The 19277-nt window shown below is 33.0% G+C and overlaps 1 pseudogene across 1 annotated transcript; it reads left to right on the forward strand.

The window, feature by feature from the left end:
* The first annotated feature begins 8167 nt into the window (after nt 1-8167).
* LOC110817258 (putative linoleate 9S-lipoxygenase 5) lies at nt 8168-17879 on the forward strand (annotated as a pseudogene). Its single transcript, XR_015817052.1, has 10 exons — nt 8168-8452; nt 8712-9034; nt 9189-9470; nt 9806-10037; nt 10170-10511; nt 10624-10709; nt 10796-10903; nt 10993-11297; nt 11377-11640; nt 14433-17879. The product of XR_015817052.1 is annotated as a putative linoleate 9S-lipoxygenase 5 (transcript).
* Nucleotides 17880-19277: the final 1398 nt, after the last annotated feature.

A 19277-nucleotide genomic window follows, 5' to 3' on the forward strand; every position in this document is an offset into this window, starting at 1 on the left:
TTGATAGGATGATTTATATGGTGCAACTAAAAACTTTGTATCCAAAGATGCACAACAAATGGTTTGCAAACTAAAAAAATTCATCTATGAACTTAAGCAGAATTTCCCTCAATGGTATCACAAGTTTTATTAAATCGTTATCTTGTTTGATTTTGAGATGAATTTAGTGGAATATTATGTATACCACAAGTTTAGTGGGAGTAAGTATATTTTTCTAATTTTATATGTTGATGACATACTATTTGTCAGTAGTGATATAGACTGATTGCATAAAACCAAGAGATTTCTGACCAAAAAATTTTAGATGAAAGATCTTGAGGATGCCTAATTTGTATTAAGGATCCATATACATCAAGATCACTCTCGAGGTATTATTGGATTATCACAAAAATGGTATATTAAAAAGATTCTTAAAAGATTTGGTATGCAGGATTATATGCCAAGTAACTCTCATGTATATAAAGGAAACAGGTTTCTGTAGGTTAATTCCCCATGAATGACCTAAAAACTACGGAGATGTAAAACATTTCTTATGCTTCAGCTGTAGGAAGTCTTATATATGCATAGGTTTATACGTGTTCAGATATTGCATACATTATTGGAATGTTAGGTAGATATTTAAGCAATTTAAAAATGGATCATTAGAAAGTGATCAAATGTGTCATGCGATATCTAGAGAGAATGAAAGGTTATATACTCACATACAGGAGGTTAGATCAGTTGGGGATCATTGATTATTCTAATTCTAATTTCATTGGATGTCAAGACAGTAGAAAATCTATATCAGACTATATCTACTTGCTTGTTGGGGGAGTTATTTCTTATAAGAGTGCTAAGCAAACACTTGTAACATCTTCTACTATGACAATAGAGTTTGTAACTTGTTATGAGGCATATAATCATGGAATATGGTTACAAAATTTTGTTACTAGGCTGCGTATTGTTGATGGCGTAGAAATATAATTAAAGATATTTTATGACAATAAGTCTATAATTATGTATTCCGACAATAATAGGAGCTTGACGAAGTCAAAACATATAGATATCAAGTTCCTCATTGTTAAAAAAAGAGTTTAGAGTAAACAAAAATTGATATAGTACATTGGAACAAGCTCTATGATTGCAGATCCATTCACTAAGGGATTACCACCTAAGGTCTTTCATAAACACACTGCTCATATGAGTGTTGTATCCTTAGATGATGTATAAGTTCAGTGGATGTCTTGTACCATAGTTGCATTTATTTTGTAAGACATGTCGTAAACTTTATACTTTGGTTTTGGTTTTGGTTTATGTATATATGGTTTTATTCCAATTTTTATGTTCTATTTTTACTTATATATATTATCTCTGAGTTTTCTTACAGTTAATCTCACTAAGGTTAAGGCAAGACCAGTTAGAATAGGCATGCTTAAATCACATAGCATATAATTTCGATGTTGCACATCCATGTTTAATTCATGTCGTTCGATTATATTGATATACGTGACCATTGATGGGTTTAACTACGTTAGCTGTAGCGAATGCCACTATGATCTTATGTCATTATGATTGATGGACGGGATTATTTGATGATGTATTTAGGTATTGATAACACAGTTCTGAGTACTCCTATGATTATTTAACGCATAGTTAACGTGTCACATAAAGCCCAAGTGGGAGATTGTTGGATTTTTTCTGACATTTAGACTTAATTTGAGCCTTGGTATGCATATCAGGCTTTCAATTTAATGGACTCGTTTAAAAGTGATCAAATACGGTTAAATAGTATTGAACCTTAATGCAACGGGTTTAAGTATGAGATTATAATGTGCAAATATTATTTTTGTAATATTCTCATTTTATGATGAGTGAAATAAAAATTATAAAAGTTTGTCGATATAAAAGGTGGTTATGGTCCCCGAATCACAAGATCATCATTTTATTTTTTCTGAAATCCTGTCACCAGAAAAAATTGGTTTTTTGAGGCATCGTGTTGATTCTGAAGATTCTACTATCAGACACGAACAATTATTCTGCAATGGATCCAGGTATGCTTCCGCTTACATTTCTTATTAATTCAATACGAAATTGTGTATTTAGTTTTACATATCTACTTATTTGAAAATATTTTTATTCTAACAATTTACATATATGGGGTTGTCCAGCAGAGACAAGAATCATTAATCCTCATGAGAAAAAATTAGATTCAAGAACAATATTTAGATATTTTATTGGTTATCCAGATAAGTCCAAAGGGTATAGATTTTACTATTGTAACTATGGTACGAGGATAGTTGAAACCGATAATGTTATATTCTTAGAAAGTAGTAAAATTAGGGGGAGTGAAAAACCAAGAAAAGTAGACCTTAAGGAAATAAGAATGGATATCCCACCACCTTATTTGCCTTAAGAAATAACTATTACTCATCATTCTCAACAAGTTATAGAAAATGAGTTACATAATAGAAATGGTTCATTAACACAAAAAGATGTTGTCATTGAAAATGTTATAAAACAACCTCAATCAATACCTTTGAGAAGATCTCAAAGATCTCAAAAGGAAAAGAAATTTGCTATATCAGATGATTATGTAATATTTCTATAAGAATCTGATTTTGATACGAGGATGAGAACAGATCCGGTTACATTTTCATAAGCCATGAAAAGTGATGATTTTAATAAATGGATAGAAGCTATGAAAGAAGAGTTAAAGTCTATGGACCATAATGATGTCTGGGATCTTGTTGAATTGTCTGATAATCGTAAAAATGTCGATTATAAATGAGTCTACAAGACCAAACACGATGCTAAAGGCAGTATCGAATGATTTAAAGTCAGACTAGTGGCCAAAAGTTTTACTCAAAAGGATGATATAGATTGTAGAGATACATTCTCACTAGTTTCTAAAAAGAATTCCCTAATCATTCTAGCACTTATAGCACATTTTGATTTAGAGTTACATCAAATGGATGTGAAAATTGCTTTCTTGAATAAGCATTTGGATGAAGATATCTATATGAATCAACCTGAAGGATTTATAAAGAAAGGAAAAGAGCATTTAGTTTATAAATTAAAGAAATCAATTTATGATCTTAAACAAGCTTTCAGATAATGGTATATAAAGTTTAATGATACTATTACATCTTTCAGATTTAAGAAAAATGTTGTTGATTAATGCATATATCTAAAAATTAGTGGGAACAAGTTTAGATTTTTTATACTATATATGAATGATATTTTGTCAGCTAGTAGTGATCTTGGTTTGTTATACGAAATCAAGAAATATCTCTCTAAAAATTTTTAGATGGTTGATATGGGTGAGATAACTTATGTTTTTGGAATAAAAATCTTCAGAAATCATTCTCAAAGATTATTAGGTTTATTTTAGAAATGATATATTAACCGAGTTTTAGAGAGATTTAATATGCAGTTATGTTCAGCTAGTGTTGCACTCATTCTTAAGGATGACAAATTAAGTAAAAGTCAGTTCTCAAGAAATGACTTAGAAACGGAACAGATTAACAAAATACCCTATGCATCTGTTGTAGAAAGTTTGATGTACACTCAAATATGTACAAGAGCAGATATCAGCTATGTTGTTGGTATGTTGGATCTATCAAAGTGATCCAGAAATTGAATACTGAAAAACTGCAAAAAAAGTTATGAGATATCTTCAAAGGACAAAAAATTATATGCTCACATACAAAAGATCAGAATGATTAGAGGTGATTGGATACTCGAACTTAGATTATGGTGGTTGTCATGATAGCTTAAAGTCTACTTTAGGTTTTGTCTTTATGCTAGCAAATGGAGTAATTTCGTGGAAGAGTGTATAACAGTCTATTACTACCTCATCCATAATGGAGGCTGAGTTTATAACATGTTTTGAAGCCTCAAGTCATGCTTTGTGATTGTCGAATTTCATTTTAGAACTTTGTGTTGTTGACTTTATTACCAAGCCCCTGAGAATATTTTGTGATAATACTGTAGTTGTTTTCTTCTCTAAGAATGATAAATCTTATAATGGATCCAAATACATGGACTTAAAGTATTTAGTTGTTAGAGAAAGAGTCTAGAAACAATAAGTGTCGATTAAAAATATTAGTACTACACCTACAATTACTGATCCATTGACTAAAGGGCTACCTCCAAAGACATGTAGAACATGTTGTAAGATTAAGTCTTTTGAGTAATCTATATTATTATGATGGATGTTTTAGTGATTGAATAATTGACATTTTGTGGATAAAAATTTGTTTATGTTATTTCTTATTTTTTAATAATGGGTGCACAATTTAGTATATAATCAACAGGAAATGTCTTGACAAGACAAATTATAGAGGCTATTTTAGCATTATGGACTGAATTAATAAAGGTTATTAGTGTGGATGCATAGAAGAAAATGTGACATTGAAGTTATGTGACCGCTATGATTCACATTTATTATTTAAGTTATTTCAGTATTATGGTATAATAATTTTGAGCTTGTTGGCTGATTTTATTGTAATCATATATCAAATTCATTTCACCAATAAATATATTTTAGTATAAAATATATATATATATTGTAGTTTTCATAATCAATTTTTTGGGTTAAGTCGGAGAATGTTAATTTTAATAATTAAGTTGATGACCCACTAACTTAGTGTTTTATTTTCTCATCACTTATAATAGTTAAAGCCAACTTAAATGACACACAAAATAATAGATAATCATTATAAAAAAAATTTACCTTGATGGAGTGAGTAACCTTAAAATATATTAATTGTATTTTATGTGTATTAAACTACAATAATAGAAACAGTTATCAACATATTCAATTATCTTGAATGTATTTTGGCTTCTCCTCTCATCTATAAAAGGAGCACAAATTTCATTTTCACGTTGTCTTCCATCAACTTAAGATACAAAATTTTGTAGATAATAGTTAGATAGAGACAAGAAGTGAGTCAAAAAATTAAGAATTTTTTTTAAAGAATCTCTCAATTGCACTCTGGCGGCATCATCTCATAATGGTATGCAGTTCTAACTTTCTGTTGCCTTTCTTTTCTTAAGATATATTGAATTCAATAAATATATGACTTCTGCATAATAGTTTCTTACAACTACGCTATTAATAATAATATAATAATTTTAAATTAGTGTGCTCTGGTCATGCTTTGATAAGAAGGGGTTGTGACACTCAGGATTCCTATGCTAGCTCTCCTATATTCAATGCTCGACGCTCTTTTGATCAATGGTTTCACACATAAATATTCTTTTTGCATTAAGATGTGTGTAAAAGTCATATGTATTATATATTTTTACTAAAACGAATGAATGCACAACCTTATGTATGATGCATCCTCATAAAAGAAAAAAAAAAGAACTAATTCTTTATAAATTTTTATGTGTGTTAAGTTTTATTAATTTTTGTTTACTTGTTACTAATTGTTTGATGTATAAATAATTTTGAATTAGGTCTTTAATGTTAATTTTTAATTGATTTTTAATTTAAAAATTAGTTCAATAAGTTCAAATAGGAAAATGTAGTTTAGATCGACCATGTAGCATTTGTGGTTTCGGTTCGATGTAGACCACCCCTGATCATTAAGCCATTTGTTTGAGTTCTACTATAGACTAGATAATTAGAAAAATAGTTTTTTAAATCTCGAATCTTAGCAGAAAATTTTCAAGGATATAATGTTAATGGATTTGTGATAGTTATAAGAGATAACATAGGTTGGTCTTGGATCGGTTTTGTCAAAAAATCTTCAAAATTGACTTAGTCTATTGAAATTGTATAATTAATCGAGCCAATCGAGCAATGTGACAAAACTAAAAATGATCCAACCAATTAAGATTAAATTGTTTGGTTTTGAAAAAAAAATTGAATTCTAATAGTGTCTCTAATTTTATTATATATATTGTGTTTTTGACTCCTTATATTAGGCAAAATATATTATTCAACAAATATTATCAAATAACAACTTTATTATTCATTATCATTATTTAGAAAAATAGAATCCCAAGAATTGTATCTAAGTCATATGAGAATATTCTTACTTTATCATATTCACTGATAATATGTCAAGATATAGATTTGTTTCTTATGAAATATAAATCTGAATCTTTTAAAATGTTCAACAGATTTCATAGAAAAATTGAGAAACAGACTAGTAAAAGCATTGAAGTGCTAAGGTCTGATAGAGGAGTAGAATATCTTCATGATGATTTTACTGAATATCTCAAAGAGAATGTGATTCTCTCATAGTGGACCCCTCCTAGAACACCACAACACAATGGTGTGTCTGAAAGAAGAAATCAAACCTTATTAGATATGGTGAGATTAATGATTGAGTTTACAGATCTTTCAATTAATTTATGAGGATATGCTTTGAAAACTACAGCATATTTGCTAAATAAAGTACCCACTAAGTCAGTCTCTATAACACCATATGAGATATGAAAATAATATAAACTGAGCCTTAAGCATGTTAAAGTTTGGGGTTGTCCAATTTATGTTAAGAGATTGCAAATCAATAAATTTGACTCAAGATCTGTAAGTGCAGATTCATTTGGTACCCCACAGAAACAATCGGATATTATTTCTATTATCCATCTGACCAAAAAGTATTTGTGGCCAGAGAAACAACCTTTTTGAAAAGACCATCTTTTTTAGAAGGAAATCATGGTGAAAGAATTGAACTTGATGAAGTTAAAAAAATTAATGAATCAATACAATAAGATCATGAGAAACAAGTTAAGTAACATTTACTAGATGTTTTGAAGATGAGAAGGACGTTGTCATCTCCAATGATTGAATTTCACGAAACAAATTTTATTCAAGAACCAGTTAATGAATCTATTTAAAATTAGATTGAACAACAACCTAATCTCGTACAAGGTGAGCAAGTTATACATGAACCTCTTAGAAGGTCTATTAAACAACATTATGCATAAGATAGGTTGAATATTATGGTGCAAGATGATGGACTTAATGAGGTTGATCATGATGATGATGACCCTAAAACTTATAAAGAGGCTATGCAAAACTCTGATTATGAGAAATAGATAAAGACCATGGAATCTTAAATGGAATCCATGAAGGTCAACAAAATTTGAACTTTAGTTGAAACCTCAAAGGATATAAAGCTTATTGGTTGTAAATGGATATTTAAGAAAAAATTGGAGCATACAGAAAGGTGAAGACCTATAAAGATTTGAGTATATGTTTTAGATTTAATTTTTAACATGTAATAGAACTTTCAAGACACAAATAGATCATATTGAATTATTTTATTTCTTCCATTGCATATTGTGAATATATTACAATCCTACAATTTACGCGCAGTGGCTCGGTGGTTTCTGCTCAAGTGTGCAACAACTTATATTTGACAATTAGTGCAACGATATTTCTTTTTGCATTTTGGCTTTACACAGAATCTAAGGTTTCTATATGGCATCTTCATCTTTTGCAAAGTATGATGCAGAAAAGTTTGATAGTGGAACAAGTTTAAGTCTAGAAAAGATTAAAATGAAATCGACCCTGATTTTATGAGATTTATGGAAGCAAATTAGGTAGAAATTTCCAATGGGATATAAGAAATTGACAAGTCAAACTTGAAAAAGAGAGTCTTGAGTGTTATTTTTATGAGTGTAACTGATAATATTATGTGTGAAATTGGTAGAGAACTTTCGACATTAACAGTGTGTAAAAAATTAAAAAAGTTGTACTCCGATAAATCGCTGACAATCTTGCATTTCTTTGAAAAAAATGTTATATAATATGAGAATGAGTAAATATACGTCCACTAACCAAAATCTTGATGAATTTAATTCAATTATAATATATCTTAATAATGAAAATTAATTATGATGATCATATTTTAATTGTATTATGTTTGTTGTCATGAGACTTTACATGAATTTTTAAAGATTAATTTATAGTTTAAAAAAATAGAATTAGTGACTTTTTATGAATTGTTATTGCGTATCATTATTGAGAAAAATAGAATCACAAGAATTGTATCTAAATAAATATAATGATAAAGGTCAATCATATATTTCTAAAATTTTATATAAATTTTTAAATATTAATTCACTAATTAACTTTAATTAATTAATTAAAAGTTCATTTTCTTTCCCAAAAATAAAAAGTTAAATAGAAGCTAAAATTTCATATATTAAGAGCTTTGAAAAGCTTAAAATTGAACAAATTTTAAGCGGACATCATACTGTCTGACCTTTTCACACTCCACTAAAAGTCTTCAACCACAGTAATGGTGTAAAACCTTTTTCTGATCTGAAAAGTTTCTATCTGAGGGAAAAGGGAAAACCATTGAACAAATGGAGTGCATCAGAGCTCAGAAATTGGAAACAATGGCAATAACAATTTTCCTTAGATGGATGCATTCCAGGAGAGTACTAAAAGGTGAACAAAGACATCTGATTAGGTCAAAGGAGAAGTAGTCTAAATTAGCTCGATAAGGTAACTCTCTCTCTCTATCTCTTTATCCTTTTTGCTGGTCTATGTTGTAAGAAAGTTAATCCCCAAAAGATTTTGATTGTCATCTAATTTCATCCCAATGTTTATGTTGAACGGGAAAAAAGAATTTTAGGTTTCCAAAATAGTTTATGTGCACTCATTGATCATTTACAAATAAAGGAAAGTCGTGTTTGAACAGAAAAGGAAACTTTTAACCGTTATTTATTAAGTTTCTGAAATTGAAAAAAGCTTATCAATATAGGTTAGCGCCTGCTGGTGTCTGGTGTGCTCTATAAATATTTCAATGCTTCTCTTCTCCTTTTGACCATCACATATACGAACAACTACTCAAGCTTTCGACGTAATTAATTAATCCCAAGAGAGTGATATTCATTCAAAGCTATGTTGATCCAAACAACAGAGGAGATCGTGGGGAAGAAGATCCAGGGTACCGTCTTTTTGATGAAGAAGAATGTAGCTGAGATCACCGACTTGGGTGCATTGGTGAGTGACGATCTTCACGAACTGTTTCGCAACCAAGTCTCTCTGCAACTCGTCAGTGCCCAAAACAGTGACTCAGCAGCTGTTGAGTGGCTTTTGCCTTTTAAATTTCCCTTTGCTCCATCTTGAGTTTTGATTTTTCTTTGTGATTTGTTCAATTTGGTTGTTTATGGTCTCGCTAAAAGGCAACACATGAGCTTAATGGTTCCTGATTTTATGTGTTAATGCAGCAAATGAGTTGAAAGGAAAATTAGGAAAGAAAGAATTTCTGAAAAACTGGATTGGTACGACAACTCTTCTAGTCACAGATGAATCTGCATATAAGGTCACCCTTGATTTGGGGGAAGATATCTGAATTCCAAGAGCATTCTTAATATGCAATGACCATAACAATGAGTTATATCTCAAGAGTCTTACACTTGAAGATGTTCCTGGTGAAGGACGGATGCATTTTATTTGCAATTCGTGGATTTATCCTACTACTGATAATGAGAAATATCGCATTTTCTTCATTAATAAGGTAACTTGTTTGACATTAGTTCTACACAAGTTTCAATGTTGCTTCCAACAGACATCTACTGAAGTTTCAATTCTACCTTTCCTCTTTTTCTTAGTCAATAGGTCTATTAGGATTATTTGATTAGTAAACGTGCTTGATTAATTATTCAACTAAAACTAATATGTTTTCTCTTAAAAAAGAACTAAAATCTTGAGTGTCAGTTTTTAAGTAAAATTTCCTATTAGATCTGGCGTAAAATAAACCATTTGATTGCAATAGTTTTATTAAATCAAATAATCTACTCTTTAATGTTTGTTAAAGTAAAATAACTTCATATGTTTTTTTTTTTTTAACAGACATACCTCCCAAACCAGACCCCATTGCCATTGTGCAAGTATAGAGAAGAAGAATTGACGAATCTAAGAGGAGATATGAAAAAGGAACTAAAGGAAAGAGATAGAGTGTATGATTATGACTACTCCAATGATTTGGGTGAACCTGCAAAAAGTCCTCGACCAATTCTTGGAGGATCGACTTAGTATCCTTATCCTTGAAGAGGAAGGACAGGTCGACCACGATCAGAAATAAGTTAGATACTCAAATTATATACTTTTTATTCGCTTTGTTTACGTGATAAATTTTTCTTTTACCGATAAGACAAAACAAATATATGTATAAAATCTTTTCGTAAGTGTTAATATTATTTTCTCACTGTAACAGATCCTAAGAGCGAAAGCAGAATACCACTTATAAAGAGTTTAGACATCTACATTCCAAGAGACGAGAAATTTAATCATTTGAAGATGTCTGATTTCTTTGCCTATGCATTTAAATCTATAGTTCACTTTATCAAACCAGAGATCAAAGCTTTATTCGAGAAGAACATTAATGAGTTCGACTCTTTGGAAGATATGATGAAACTTTACAGAGAAGGAAGCAGTTTGTCCCACAGTTCTCTTCTTGATCATATAAGGGAAAACATCTCGTTTGAGACGTTAAAAGAAATCTTGCGAACAGATGGTGAAAGCCACTTCAATTTTCCACTACCTCAAGTCATTAAAGGTAGGAAGATGTTTGACCTCTTTCAACTAGTACAAAATCCAAAATATCAAGTCAATATTCTATCCATTTCATGGTTTGTGAACTTGATAGATCTTAATTTGAAAATAAACAGAGGATAAGTCGGCATGGAGGATAGATGAAGAATTTGCAAGGGAAATGTTAGCTGGAGTAAATCCCGTAGTTATGTTCCTGCTTCAGGTAAATTTAAAGTATTTCTAGTGGTTTAATATTTTAATAATTTCTTTTTTTTTTGGAAAGTTTAATTTGGTGGAAATTGATTATAGGAATTTTCTCCCAAGAGCAAGCTAGACCCTTAGCTATATGGTGATCAAAGTAGCTCAATTAACAAAAGCCACATTGAGAAGAACTTAGATGGACTTAATACAGAAGAGGTGATAACTTTAAAATTTATGATGAACTTATATCTTATAATGCAAATCATTCTACCGGTGAATTATTATTAGTTTTTCCTGTTAAACAGGCATTGGAGCAGAAAAGACTATTCATTTTAGATCACCACGATCATTTGATACCATATTTGAGGAAACTAAATACCACTTCCACGAAGACATATGCATCTAGGACACTCCTCTTCTTGAAGGATGACGAGACCTTAAAGCCACTAGCTATTGAGTTAAGCTTGCCTCATCCTGAGGAAGATCAACTTGGTGCTATTAGTAAAGTACTCACACCAACTGAAAATTGTGTTGAAGGCTCAATGTGGCAGTTGGCAAAAGCCTATGTTTCTGTTAATGACGCCGGCTATCATCAACTCATCAGTCACTGGTATGTTCTACAACAAGCAAAAATAAATTCAAATTTATGATTTCATTTTTATTGATAAATATCCCACTTGTCGTCCCAGGTTGCACACTCATGCGGTGATTGAGCCATTTATTATTGCAACAAATAGACAGTTGAGCGTGCTTCACCCTATCCACAAACTTCTTTGCCCTCACTTTCGCAACACAATGACTATCAATGCACTTTCTAGGCAAGCCCTCCTTAATGCTGACGGACTCTTTGAGGCTACAGTTTTTCCCGCCAAATATTCCATGGAAATGTCATCTTTTCTTTATAAGAAATGGGTTTTTACTGATCAAGCACTCCCTGAAGATCTTAAGAAGATGTAACTATCCTATTTAGTCATGCATCTAAACTTAATTACTCATCCAATCATTAAATTTTATTATTATTAAAGCTTATGGGTCTTAAAATATGTAACTATAACATTAGACAACCATTCCCTTTATTAGAAAACTTGTAACGGCCCCGAAAATTAAAAGGAAATGTATATATTTATTTTAAGTGCGGAAGCGAAATAAAATAGATTATGATTAACATCCCTTACATAATAATCAAAACATATTAAAGATATGAAACAATAAATTAACTTAAGGAAATACTATGAATGAATACTATAAGGAAAACTAATAAATCTTTAGGCTTCTATTCGCTGTCTTCCTACGGAACGGGCTCGGGAACCAAGTCCTGATCTAAAATGGTTAAGTAAGAAATGAGCTACACTAGCTCTGTAAAGATGTCACACTATCTCACTGTCACAGTAGTAAAGACTGGTAGAAAAAAAAACGACCAATGGAGCAGAATTCATAACAAATTCATTTATCAATAATAAAACTCTTTACTGTCCACTTACCTCGGTGAGATTCATGAAAACAACTTATGAAAATAATAACATTATAAACATCATAAGATCATGCACACTCTGTAACACAACACATATCATACTTTTGTATTTCAATCATCAGACAACAAATTTTCCTCTTTTATCAGCCTACTAGTATCCATGGGGATCCATAAGGGTCCTTGTTACATGTGAACCATTCACCTTAATTTCAGGGCCATTCTCATACCCCGTCCGGTATGAAGGTGAAGCGGGCTATCCCCATACCTCGTCCGGTATGAGTGCCACAACATTTAAAGTCTCCATACCCCGTCCGATATGAGAGACCACGTTCCCAGTAGGGTTCCCAATGGACCCGGTCCGTCCACCATCTCCCAGGATATCTAGTGAGGCTGTCGACTCATCCATTCATAAATTCACATACCATCCTTATTTTTCTTAGTCTCAATTACCCAATCAATATAAATACGTAAACCAGCAACGCATACCAAATAAGGCAACACAACATCGGGTTCACAATCATTCAAACCATAATAGATTAAACAGTGATTCATGCATATGAAACTACAGAATAAACAATCAAATACTATACTGCATTTAGACTGTAAAATAAATCAAACAGGAACAGACCGACAAATACATCAGGTTCGGGCCCCATTAGTAACCTTAATTAATTGTACATATCTATTAATTCATAAAATACCGTTTTATCATTTATTAAGCTTTAATGTCGTGATAGGAAATAGGGTGATAGATCCTTAATTATTTCGGAGTCTGAAATTGGGTTCTCACTGCGCCTACGGGCAGTCCCTAGATTCTCTGAATTTTTCTTCGAAAACTGAAACACACTTCTGGTACCTCCACATGTCCCCAAAAAATTCCAAATCGAACCCAGGGCTTATTTGACCAATTTCAAAATTCCAATACAGCGGCTCCGCTGTCCTTCGGTGACGGCGCCACCGCCCAAGGCGGCGATCCGCTTCGGGTTGGCCGTTTCCTGCCGTTTTCGGCCAAATTTGGCAAAACTTGCATTGGTTCCTGTGATAAAACATCCCTAGGGCCCTCGGTGGGCTAAAAAATTACAGAAAATCCAGACTTACCGACGGTGGAGCTCTCGGTTGCGACGGCTCCTCCGATGCGAGTTGCAATTTGGTGTTTTGCTCCGGTCAACTTGTAGAGAAAAAAAACAGTGGTTACAAAGGTATAAAAATTACATCGAATGGGAACCGGGAAGGGCCTCATCGGAGGCAAAAATCAAGGGAACCCGTGGCGGCACCGCTGGGCTTCGGCGGTGTTTTTCGGCCAATTGGCCGGAGGTTTGGCTCTAATTTGGCCACAGGTGGATTCAACATCGAAAACCAACCCAATGGGAGAAATTTTACCTTATTTGGTAGCCGAAAAATCCTCCGGTGTGGTGGCGGGTGGCGGCGGTCGGTTCCTCCAATGGCTGGGTCGACTTCTACGGCGAGGGCTCTAGCAGTTAGGGTTTGGGTTTGGGTGTGGGTGATGTTATTTATAACATTTTCCTTTTAATCTGAGCCGTCCATCACGATTTAATCTGAACCATCTGGTTGCGATTAAATTGGAAATAAATTTGGATCGTCCATCACGGTGCGATCTGGACCGTCCGTGCATGATTCAATCTGGACCATCCGTACGCATGAGATCTGGGCCCTCCATGCGCGTTTTTGATCTGGGTCATCTGTGTGCGCGTGAACAGATCTGGGCAGTCGGATCGCACACACAACGATCACCCACGTGTCTCCGTCCCGCGTCAGTGTCCTTGCCACGCGGCATGTCCTGGTTGGCCAGGGGTGCTGACCGGGCTGCTGACGTTTTTAAATTGTATTTTGACCTCCGGTTTTCGATTTTCTTTTCAAAAACACTCCCATAATCCAAATTTTCACCTCTTTTTTTCAAAATAATTTTCAATTAAATTCCAAAAATAATTTTACCCTATTTTATCATTATTATTATTTTTATTTCTATTAAATTAAATTAAATTAAATTAAAACCTTATAAATTAATTATTAAAATAAAATCAAATCAAATAAAATTCTAATAATAATAAAATAAAAAGTTTTGGGTGTTATAAAACTATATTGACATGATAAATAACTTAGAATTGTTTGAAGGCATGTTTGACTTGAGGAAAAACCTTTCTTAAACATGCTATCTACATGATATTATTAGTTCCCTCAAGAAATAAATTAAAACTCATAACTGTGATGTTGATCTTATGATAATGTAATTAACATAGTTTGTGCTTTATACAGAGGAATGGCTATTGATGATCCAAACTCGCCACATGGCGTAAGTTTATTGATAAAAGATTTTTCATATGCTGTTGACGGACTTGAGATATGGTAAGCTATCAAAATATGGGTAAGAGATTACTGCAACTTCTATTACAAAAGTAATGAAATAATTAAAGAGGACGTGGAACTCCAAACATGGTGGAAGGAGGTTCGAGAGGAAGGTCATGCTGATAAGAAAGATAAGTCATGGTGGCCTAAATTGCATACTTGTGACAAGTTGGTGAATATTTGCACCATTATTATATGGGTGGCATCTGCACTTCATGCAGCTATAAACTTTGGACAATACCCGTATGCAGCATACCTCCCTAACCGCCCAACCATAAGCCTTAGATTCATGCCAGAGAAAGGAACTCCTGAATATGATGAACTCCTGTCTAACCCAGAAAAAGTTTTCTTGAGAACCATCACTTCCCACTAACAAACAGTTATTGGCATGTCACTTCTCGAAATTTTGTCAAGACATTCCTCGGATGAGATTTATTTGGGACAAAGAGACACATCAAAATGGACATTGGATGTAGAAGCCTTAGAAGCATTTAAGAAGTTTGGAAATAAGTTAGCGGAGATTGAAGAAAAAATAGTAGAGAGAAACAATGACAAGGAGTGAATATGCCATACATTTTGCGCTATCCTACCGGTGAAATCGGGCTTATTGGCAAGGGAATTCCAAATAGTATCTCAATTTAAACATTCTTTAAATTCGTGATGTACATTTTCTTCTTCTTATTTTTTTCTTTTTTAGTTTTTTTTTTACCACTTTAAGCTTAGTGCTTGTAATATTAGATGTTTACATTTGACAAATACAAATAATAATCTTAGTTAATATCTACTACAAGCAAGTCATGTGCAATTAAAATCTTAGAACTAACAAAACTATGTAAGTCTACTCTCTATAACACTCATTCAAGTTCGCATTTAATTACATAAAATTTACGAGCATAGTATTCTCAACATAGAGGTACATTCCTATATTTATATTTATAAAATAAAACAACTTAGTATTAAAAAATAGACGTTGATCATATTAAAAAAAATCTAATATGATATAATCATCCAATGTTTAATTTTATTCTATTGTAATATTTAATTTATAAGGTTTTAATTTAATTTAATAGAAATAATAATAATAATAATAATAATAAAATAGAATAAAATTATTTTCGGGATTTAATTGAAATTGATTTTGGGAAAATGGGTGAAAATTTAGATTCTGGGGTACTTTTGAAAAGAAAATAAAAAATCGGGGGTTAAAACGCAATTTAGAAAAATAGTGCCACGTCAACAGCCACGACAGTAGCCGGTCAGCAGCCCCGGCCAACCAGGACACACCGCGTGGCAGGGACGCTGACGCGGGAAGCCACGCAAGATGGAGACACGAGGGCTATTTGCTTACGCGCGATCGGACGACCCAGATCCGTTCCCGCGCACACGGACGGCCCAGATCTCACGCGTGTCGACGGTCCAGATTTGATCACACACGGACGGTTCAGATTTATTTCCTATTTAATCACGATCAGACGTCTCAGTTTAAATCATGATGGACGGCTCAGATTAAAAGGGGAGGGTTATAAATAATCGCATCCACACCCAAACCCAAATCCTAGCCGCTAGAACCCTCCCCGGAGAAGACGACCCAGCCACTAGAGGAACCGGCCGCCGCGGCACCGGAGGACTTTTCGGCCCCCAAACGAGGTAAAATTTCTCCTCTTGGCTCGTTTTTCGATGCCGAACCTCCCTGTGACAAAATCGGAGCCAAACCACCAGCCGATTGACCAGAAAACACCACCGAAATCCAGTGGCACGGCCGCGGGTTTCCTCAGTTTTTGCCTCCGATGAGGCCCTTCTCGTTTCCCGTTCGATGTAATTTTTATACCACTGTGACCACCGTCCTTTTCTCTACAGGTTGACCAGAGCAAAACACCGAATCGCAACTCGCGCCGGAGGAGCCGCCGCACCTGAGAGCTTTGTTGCCGGTAAGTCTCGATTTTCTAGAATTTTTTGACCCACCGAGGGCCCTAGGGGTGTTTTATCACAGGAACCAATGCAAGTTTGGCCGAATTCGACCGAAAAAGGCCGAAAACGGCCAACTCGAGGCGGATTGCCACCGTGGGCGGCGGAGCCATCGCTGGAGCACGGCGGAGCCGCCATGCCAGAATTCTGAAATTGGCCGAAAAGGTCCTGGGTCTGATTTGAGATTTTTTAGGGATATGTGCAGGTACCAGAAGTGTGTTTCAGTTTCCAGAAAAAAAATTCAGGGAATCTAAGGACTGCCCGTATGCGCGGTGAGAACCTGATTTCAGACTCTAAAACAAGTAAGGATCTCTCACCTTATTTTCTATCACGGCATTAAAGCCTAATAAATGATAAAATGATATTTTATGAATTAGTAGATATGTATAATTAATTAAGGTTGCTAATGGAGCCCGAATCTGATATATTTTTAGTCAGGTGTTATTTGATTTATTTTGCAGTTTTGAATGCAATATGGTGCCTAATGTGTTTATTTTATGGTTTCGTATGCATGAATCACGGTTTCATTTATTATGCTTTGAATTATTGTGAACCCGATGTTATGTTGCCTTATTTGGTGTCATTACTGGTTTACGTGTTTGTGTTTGATTGGATAATTGAGATTAAAAAAAATGGAAAAAGTATGTGAATTAATAATGGATAATTTCGACATCCTGACTAGATATCCTAGGAGATGGTGGACGGACCGGATCCATAGGGAACCCTACCGGGAACGTGATCTCTCATATCGGCCGGGGTATGGAGACTTTATGTGTTTTGGCGCCCATACCGAACGGGGTATGGAGACGGCCATGGAATTAAGTTATTAATGTGAATGGTTCACGTGTAGCGGGGAGCCCCTATGGATCCCAATGGATACTAGTAGGCTGATAAAAGAGGAAATTTATTGCCTGATGATTGAAATACAAAAGCATGATATGTGTTATGTTACAGAGTGTGCGTGATCTTATGATATTTATGATGTAATTATTTTCATGAATCTCACCGAGGTAGGTAGACAGTAAAGGGTTTTATTATTGATAAATGAGTTTGTTATAAATTATGCTCCATTGGTCGTTTTTATTTTCTACCAACCTTTACTTCTGTGACAGTGAGATAATGTGATATCTTTATTGGGGTAGTGTAACTCATTCCTTACTTAACCATTTCAGATCAGGAGGACTTGATTCCCGATCCCGTTCTGCAGGAAGATGGCGAGTAGAAGCCAAAGAATTTATTAGCTTTCCTTACAGCATTCATTCATAGTATTTCCTTTAAGTTAATTTATTCTTTCATAGTTTAATTCGTTTTGGTTATTGTGTAAGGGATGTTAATCATAATCTATTTTATTTCGTTTCCGCACTTAGAATAAATATATACATTTTCTTTTAATTTTCGGGACCGTTACAATTATATGGATCTTTTTATCATAAATTTAGAGTGAAATTATACAAAATATGAAGGTGTGAGTCACATATTTAGTGATTTAGTGTAATTATCTTAAGTATTATTTGCATGTATATTAAGAATTTAACTACTATTTAAATGTGTGATTGTAACATTCATTCATAAGTAAAATTTAATAATTCATATTTACAAACCCGATTTGGGAAATTAAGTATTCAAATACAATAAAAAGATAAAAAGAAAAAAGTGGGAATAAAGAAACTAAAATTAAATTTGGATTAATCCTATGAGCATCGATCTTCGATGTCTCTGTGCAAAAAAATATCTATGAGAGAATAAAATAATACAAATTAATTTATATTAATTAAAATAAATAATACAAATTAATCTCATAATAAAATAATATTTGTAAGAAATTCATGATAATGTTTAATGTTTACAATGAAGCATTAAAATGATTCAAATAATCATTCTACTCAATTTCATCTGAATAGTTCAATGACAGAGATTTAATCCATTCGAAAATATTGTTTGAACTAATTTATTAATTTATTTAGACCTTAAGTTCTCACTTTTTTTACCATTACGATCTTTTGTTATCAAAGACTAATTTTGTCTAATTTTATATTTTTCAAATGTTCTTTAATTGATATTATAAATTCTAATAATAAAATCTCTTCAAAAATAAAAGGTAATGACAGTAAAGAAAGATATGAGATTTTATAGCTTTTCATTTAAAAATATGCTCCGAATCATAACCAGAATATGGTCAGATATAACTCCCATACCACGTCAAATTACATCCCCAATCAACATCACATAATAGATACACTAGAGTCCAAATTTCATCACTGATCCAAGAAGAAAGTACTCAGATCACCATTAATCAGCCAAAACCAACATTAATCCATTTAGCAAATTCAAAAAAAAAAATCACATCATCACCATTAAGATGCATAATCATCTCTATTCATTTCTCATTAATTAGAAACAAAGTATAGAGTCTAATTAACATGTTCATTCCAACATCCCCATTTAAATAGAAAATTAAGCCTAAAAAAAACACAAAAAACTTCAAGGGAATAAGGAATTTTATGCATTAGTGTTGGACAATTAAACTTGAATTAATTAATGTTAGAATTAAAACTTAAATTAATTAAACAATAAAGAGGTGAAGGTGAGGCAGCAACAGTAAAGAGAGGAACGACAACAATAAAGACAAAAAATACAAGAACGGTAACAATAAAGATGAGAAATGTGAAGGGTCAACAATAAAGAATCGAAGGAAAACCACAACCTTTCTGCTTATATAAATAACTTTAGACATAAGAGAAAAGACAAGTGAGAAGGAAAAGAAAAAGCAATTGGGAATGTGAGGAGAAA

Source organism: Carica papaya, chromosome 2, assembly GCF_054855325.1.
Source record: "Carica papaya isolate Zhongbai chromosome 2, ASM5485532v1, whole genome shotgun sequence".
In the NCBI taxonomy this organism is placed as follows: domain Eukaryota; kingdom Viridiplantae; phylum Streptophyta; class Magnoliopsida; order Brassicales; family Caricaceae; genus Carica; species Carica papaya.